Below are 7,672 nucleotides of genomic sequence, written 5' to 3'. Positions count from 1 at the left end.
CTTATTGCAGTGAGCCGTGGCAATTGTGGTAAGTGTGGCTCTGCCGATCATAAGCTGTATAGATGCTCTCAATTTCAAAATCTGAACACCGAGCATCGGCGCTCCTTTGTGAAAGGAAAGTCGCTTTGCTTCAATTGCCTACGCCCGGCCACCGATCTTCACAATGTCAATCAAAACATTCGTACAAGCACTGCCATGCCCCTCATCATTCACTTGTATATCCTGAAAACATGGATTCCATGACACCAAAGGTGCTGCGACACCAACCGTTGCAAACTTGTTCAAATTCCTTGATGATCATTGCGAGGATTTTGAATTAAGCGAAGCTGCATCGGCAATCAAACTCTCGATTTCAAAATCTGAACACCGAACATCGGCGCTGCTCTGTGAAAGGAAAGTCGCTTTTCTTTAATTGCCTACGCCCCGGCCACCAATCTTCACAATGTCAATCAAAATGCATCTCAAATTTGGTTGCCCAGAAGCCCAGCTCGTTAACACAGTCACCGGGACTCAGAAGAAGCACATTGCCCACAGCTTTGGTGTATGTCCAAAACTCTGATGGGACTTACACAATGTGCCGTGTGCTTTTGGATAGCGGCTCTGAGCTATCCTACGTTTCTGAACGATGCGTCAACGCACTTGGGATCGCACGTTCACCATCAAGGATATTAGTTTTCGGAATATCTTACGTCAAGGCTGAAACTTCTAGAGGATTGGCAACGCTGCATATCAAAACAAAAGTGTACCTGCATACGATTGTTGTCGCAGCTTATGTGTTGGGCAAAATCATCACTTCAACGGGACGACATTGACGAAAAAGTTTTAAGGATCTACGATGGACTCCAGTTAGCCGATACTTCGTTTAATACATCTTCATCTGTAGACATTTTAAGGGAAAATGAACAAATTTATTCGGGAATTCCATCCTCACATTTGAGCAAATGCACACCCTTCTGGCTCTTATTAAATCCGTCGTCAATTCACACCCACTCTTCGCTACGTCAGACATCAAGGTTTCCTACTTGTCACCCGCACACGTGCTGATTGAACAACCTTATACATCAGTTCCAGAGGGTGATCTGGGCCACATAGCAGTTAACTAAAATATACAGGCAATGCTACAAGGCTTTTGGAAGAGATGGCATCAGGGATACCTCAGTACACTTCAACAGCGCCCTAAATGGAATACGGAGAGGAAGTACGTTGCTACTGGGGATAAGGCAATCATAAAGGATTCAAACACACCCCCGCCCCTTAGACTTTGGCGCGCGTAATTGAAGTGTATCCAGACAAGGACGGGCTGGTAGCACCGTAAAGCTGCGAACTTCATCAGGAGAACTAGTAAGACCCATTTCCAAAATTGCCATTCGGCCTAATTCAGAAACATAGTTTCAGGGTGGGCCAGGTTGTTGAGGAACCCCATAACTAATTACAATTATTTGGAACATCAAATAGAATGTATGATTTCCCTTCTTAAGATGGTCTGGTCTCACGATTTCTCTCTCTTTTGCTTCTGAACACGAGCTGTTAACATGAAAAAAGGGAAATTCTTATTGTGAAATAATTGAGTATTATTCTAGCAACCCAATTCGAAAATGGATCTTACAAACCATATAGCGTGATCTATTCACCATCACAGACAATATATCATATAAAAAGTCTGTTGAAATAAGGTTCGAAAAAATGACCGGAAAATATTAAAATCATGGTAACTTATCTGAAGCGGTTCGAGCCACCGTTTGTGCTTTGGTTGAAATCCGGCTCGAAGGACCAAAATGTTGGGGCGAGCGTGATGGAAAAATTTCTTTTTTACATTAGAAGGAAACAAATGCTCTTAAAAACGCTCTTGTTTGATGTTCCATTGTCTGTATTACTCCGTAATAATATCCTTTCTGTCTTGCTGCTGTCTGGACAATCTTCGGGTTCTTTAATGTACACCGTATCTTTGACGTCGTTTCCACCAGTGATGCCTTCAGCCCGCTTAGATGATTTCAGTAGAGTATCTCCAACACAACTGTTTGGTGTTTCGTGGACAAAACGAAAATGACGTCTCTCTTAGGAAGCCTCTACGCTTTGGCTGTCCTGGAATGCACTATCATGCGGTACTCTGTGCCTTTAGGTTGGAACTCGGTCTGTAATGAAACCAAAAACTTTGATCGAACGCACTAGTAAGCATCAGGACATCTAAATTAACGTTCGGTTTAAGCGCTTCCGGTATGGTGACTTCAATGTACCGTATTATCCCATTTGATTTCAATAAATATAATGAAATAATTAAAGTTGTACGGCCCACAAACATCGGAGTGTTCAAACATGAACACGTTTTGTATTATACAATAAGGTCATAAAATTTTAACCCAAACACGGGTTGACCTGAAAAGGATCCAATATCCTATATACATCAGCGATAGCAGATGTGCACTAGAAAAACCAAAAGATAAGCAGTTATGTCTGCGTGAGTCATTAGATAAGAGTAAAATAAGATTCTGATGCTAGGTACGTAAGCGTTGAAAATTAATAAAGAAATCAGTTTGAAATAGTAACATGTAACAAAAACAGATAACGATTGCAAAGAAACTTTTACACTTAGAAATTCAATTTCATTGGGTATATGAATGAGAATTCTTTCAGATGTTAGGCTAGAGGTAACGGCAATTAGGACACCGCCACCCCTACGTGAGTGGCGATCGGTCCTATATGTATTAAAGTTATTAGCCAGAACTTCAGAGTCGGATATCCCTGGTTTCAGCCAAGTTTCCGTAAAAGCCAAAATATCTTCTGTAAATGCAGAGGAGTCAGCATAAAGCTTGGGTAGCTTCATATTTAATCCCCTAATATTTTGATACGCCAACATTAAACTTTTTAGTTTTTTGACACAGTGGAGGGCCTGTTATTTGTTCTCGGTTTATTTGGGACAAATTCTTTAATCACTAAACCATCATTAAGCCAAAAGCTTTCAGAAAGTAAAACATAAAAAATGTCAGGCGGAGCAAATATTTTAAAAGAAGATATCCTACGAGCATATGAAAATCGAAAGTGTTCAACTGCAATATCTTCGGATGGGAATTTTTCACGTATAAATTCCAGAACAACCTCAGATGTGGTATCTGGGGTGAATCTAGAAACAAATAATTGCTTCCTTTCTGGAACAACTGAAAGATTCTTACGCTCCCTAGCAGCAGTCTGTACCTCACTAGGATGAGATCAAGGATCGGTGCCTACAGTACCTATAGGAACGGTCGGCACCGGTTTCTTTGACTTAGCCAGTACAGAAGCTTTTAGTCCGGAAACAAGGGCTACACTCAAGCTAGCTGTATCCATACGCACAGTTGGTTCGCTTAACCCTGTGTCGACAGGAACTGCTGCTACCAAGTTCGGATTTGGGTTGGATTCCATGGTGGTATTAACGGCGCTTAAGCTCGCTTTTTTGCGTTTAGGCGACTCTGTTAATAATTCTTTATTATTAAACTGGGCACAGACGGTATTGAACCCCTCATTGAGTTGCCTTAAAGCACCCGAGATATTCAACAGGCTGGCTCGAGTCTGCTTCATAAAGCAGCTCATCTCAATTACCATTTCCTTGCAGGAACCACATGACCACATAAGACCAGAGTTAAGATCAATAAAATCTTTAACTCTGCTGGTGAATCCTGCACATTTGACGTGCATCATCTAATCGCAGAGCCAGCAAAAAATAAAGGAGTCTTTCGTTGAAGACGCAAGTGTGCAGTTTTTCTTGGAACAGACAAGAGCCATTATAAGACAAACAAATGAAGTAAAATATCAAAAATACCTCAAAGTAAATTTGGCACTGGAATCAAAAAACAAAAAAAAAAGAGCGCGAGATCGCGAAAACTTATCAAAACGTAAGAGCGCACGAGAGAGAGAAAAAAAAATTCTATCGACTGAGCGTGCCTTGTGCGACATTAACAACTTTCAGTATGAACAAATACAAAGTAAATCAAGCAAGAGGGAGAGAGAGTTGCAGAAAATAGCACCGAAAAAGTATACTAGAAATTCAGCGGGTGCATAGAGAGCAGGTTACAGTTATAAAATAGAGCGAGGGAGATTAAAAGAGAGTAACAGAGTTTTAGCAAGTTTAGGAGCGTAAGTTACAAAAACAAAGCTATTTAATTAAACAGATCTAATAGAAATGTTAAAATAACTATTACCACGTACCCGTTACTGGGAGATCTATTTATAATTACTAGCACAATTGTTAGGCTAAATACACACATAACACTCGCACAAAAATCACTGGAAAGGACAAAAACTCGGAGCACAAAAGTAAACACAGCTGTTCACAAGCGAGGCTAAATCGAAGTATGATCTTATATTTATACGTCCCATAGGATCTATCGGGGCAAAAATTAAAAAATTATATCTTTGGTGTTTTTTAACATATAAGCTCCTACGCTTGGATATAACATTTTTTATTTGCTTTTCAATTAATTGAATTAATTAAATTTTATCAAAAGCGGACGACTATATCATATAGCTGCCATAGAAACAATCGGAAAATTAATGTCATAGGAACGATCGGAAAAATGGTGGGAAATAATATGATACAAATTATAGCTTTGGGGCTTTTTGACATATTATCTTATAATATTGGGAATATAAATTATTATATTTTTAAGAATTTCGAATTCAATTTAATAAAATTATTGATTATTTTTTACAACTGCAAGGGTATACAAACTTCGACTTGCCGAAGTTAACTTCCTTTCTTGTTTTATAATGGCTCTTGTCTGTTCTTTAAAAGATTGTACACTTGCGTCTTCAACTAAAGACCCCTTTATTTTTTGCTTTTTCAAGTGTGCAGGATTCACCGGCAGAGTAAAAGATTTTATTGATCTTAACTCTGGTCTTATGTGGTCATGTGGGTTCTGCAAGGAAATGGTGGTTGAGATGAGCGGCTTTATGAAGCAGACTCGAGACAGCCTACTCAGGTGCTTTTAGGCAACTCAATGAGGGGTTCAATACCGTCTGTGCCCAGTTTAATAATAAAAAATTACTAACTTAGTCGACTATGGAAACCAACCCAAATCCAAAACCAACTGTGCGTATGGATACAGCTAGATCGAGTGAAGTCCATGTTTCCGGAATAATAGCTTTTGTACTGGCTAAGTCAAAGAAATCAGTGCCGATCATACTTATAGATACAGTGAGCACAGTTCCTGGATCTCAGCCTATTGAGGTTCACACTACTGCTGGGGGGCACAAGAAACTTTCAGTTGTTCCTCAAAGGAAGCAATTATTTGTTTCTATATTCACCCCAGATACCAAATCAAAGGATGTTTTGGAATTTATACGTGAAAAATTCCCATCCGACGACATTGCAGTTGTACAATTTCGATTTTTTTACGCTCGTAGGATATCGTCTTTTAAAATATTTGCTCCGCCTAATGTTTTTAATGTTTTATTGTCTTAAATCTTTTGGCTTAATGATTATTTAGTAATTAAATTTGAATTTATTTCAAGTAAACCGAAAACTAATAATAGGCCCTGATTGCCGTTACCTCTAGCCTAACATCTGAAAGAAAGAAAGTTTTCAGAAATTTAACTATAATAAACTTAACGATATGATTTCTCTTTAATAATTGGACAGACTTGTACAATTGTACAGACATTGATAGTGCCACTGAACTTTTTTATACAGACAGAAGGAAGGACACACGGACATGGCTAGATCGACTCATCTTGTGACGCTGATCAAGAGTAAGTTAATATAGAGGTTCTCTCGCCGCTGTCTCGATACAGAAGTCCGGTTAGTTACTTCCTTCAAATGGTGAAATATTAAGATTATGATGGAAGGGTGACTGCCTTTCTTAACCTGCTGGCCTAGAGACTCAGTCAGTATAAAAATAATAAGAGGTTAACGGCGGTAGCCGGAGTTTCAATAAATCGAGAGCTAGTGCTCTTTATTCAAATTATCAATACAAACTGAATATGAAAAGAACTTAAAGCTAACAGAGACTCACAGCGGCCACGCAAATATGCTGAGCTTGCCGACTGTGCATGAGCATCCGGCCCATTGCTTGATCAGCAATTCGGGCGGAGCGATGTTGTTGGCGTAACTGGAGTCAACGACATTAGTTGGGTTGACTGCAGTTAACTTATATACTTTATGGGGTCGGAAACGTCTCCTTCACTGCGTTGCAAACTTCTGACTGAAATTATTATACCCTTTGCAATGGTATAAAAATTATATCTTTGGTTTTTTTTTAACATATAACTTTATAAGCTAGAAAATAACATTTTTTAATTAGTTCTGAATTTTTGAAATAAATTTTATTAAGATCGGACGACTATATGATATAACTGTCATAGGAACGATCGGATAATTGGTGGGAAATAATTTGAAACAAATTATATCTTTCGGGCTTTTTGACATATTATCTTATAATGTTGGGAATATACATTTTTATACTTTTAAGAATTTCTAATTCAATTTTTGATTATTTTGATTATTTTATTGATTATTTTTTATAGCTGCAAGGGTATACAAACTTCGGCTTGTCAAAGTTAACTTCCTTTCTTGTTTTGAATTAAAATTAATTATCACTGGCATAAGTATTGCAGCACTTCTATTACTTCTTTGGCGTATACGAGTATAACAAAGTTTTTCCTAAAAATCTAGTCCTTTAGAGGGCAATGGATAATACGCCAATCAAAAACATTTCAGAAGTATACTGCCTTTTTTAAATATATTGACTGAGATGAAAATGTTAAGCAAAATTTTAAGACAATTTGTAATTCGTGGGGGTAATTACGCCCCGCTATTAACTTAGATGTATTCTCAGTTAAAATACGGGTCGAATGATTCCTCAAAATCGGATGCTCCGTTAAAAAGTAATACGCAAAAAAAAGATTTTATTTTAAACTAATTTTATTTTATTTGTCAGCTTGTCTTTAATTCTAAAAATTCTAGACGACGGTGAACAGTTCAATATAAGAAATATTAGTTCTAACACTTTTGGAAAAACTAGCTGGTTTGTCGAGAAAACAGCCATAAATAACTTCATTTTGAACACCCGTCACTTGTGAAGGACTGAAGCTACAGGCTTGTGCTATTCGTCGTTAGAAAGGTGTTTTGAAGTACTATGTATTTGTCTAATATATCAAGTTGTATATGGTAGAAAGTTTTTTATTTCGATTTTATAAGCCCTTTTTCCGATTGCTTAAAAATGCCTCTAACGATTTCTAATAAAATTTGTATGTTTTTTTGAGATCCCCGATTAAAAAATATTAATTAACAAAAACAGCTACATTTACCAGTTTAGAGCATCTGATAGTTGACAATTTTTTTTTGCGTATCAAAACTCTATTTGGAGGTCCTGGAAATTTACGATGATGGTAAACAGCTCGATATAAGAAACATTAGTTCTACAACTTTTGGAAAAACTAGCTAGTTTGAAATGTGTACGCCTTTATGGTTTGTTTAAATACCACGGTTTAAAAATTATGAGCAAAACATGTTTTGCAAATTATTTTTTTTAAGTTTTTATTTTTTTTTGATCAAACAATTTCGTCTGTTTTAAAGTTGATAGCCCAAAAAATTGTTGTACAATTTTACCTTTTAAAGTTATTAGTAAAAAAAACGACGAGTCGATCTAGCCATGTCCGTCTGTCCGTCCGTCCGTCCGTATCTACGCAAACTAGACTCTCA

This window comes from Drosophila biarmipes, chromosome 2L, assembly GCF_025231255.1.
Source record: "Drosophila biarmipes strain raj3 chromosome 2L, RU_DBia_V1.1, whole genome shotgun sequence".
Taxonomy (NCBI): domain Eukaryota; kingdom Metazoa; phylum Arthropoda; class Insecta; order Diptera; family Drosophilidae; genus Drosophila; species Drosophila biarmipes.
This window is presented reverse-complemented; position numbering follows the sequence as displayed.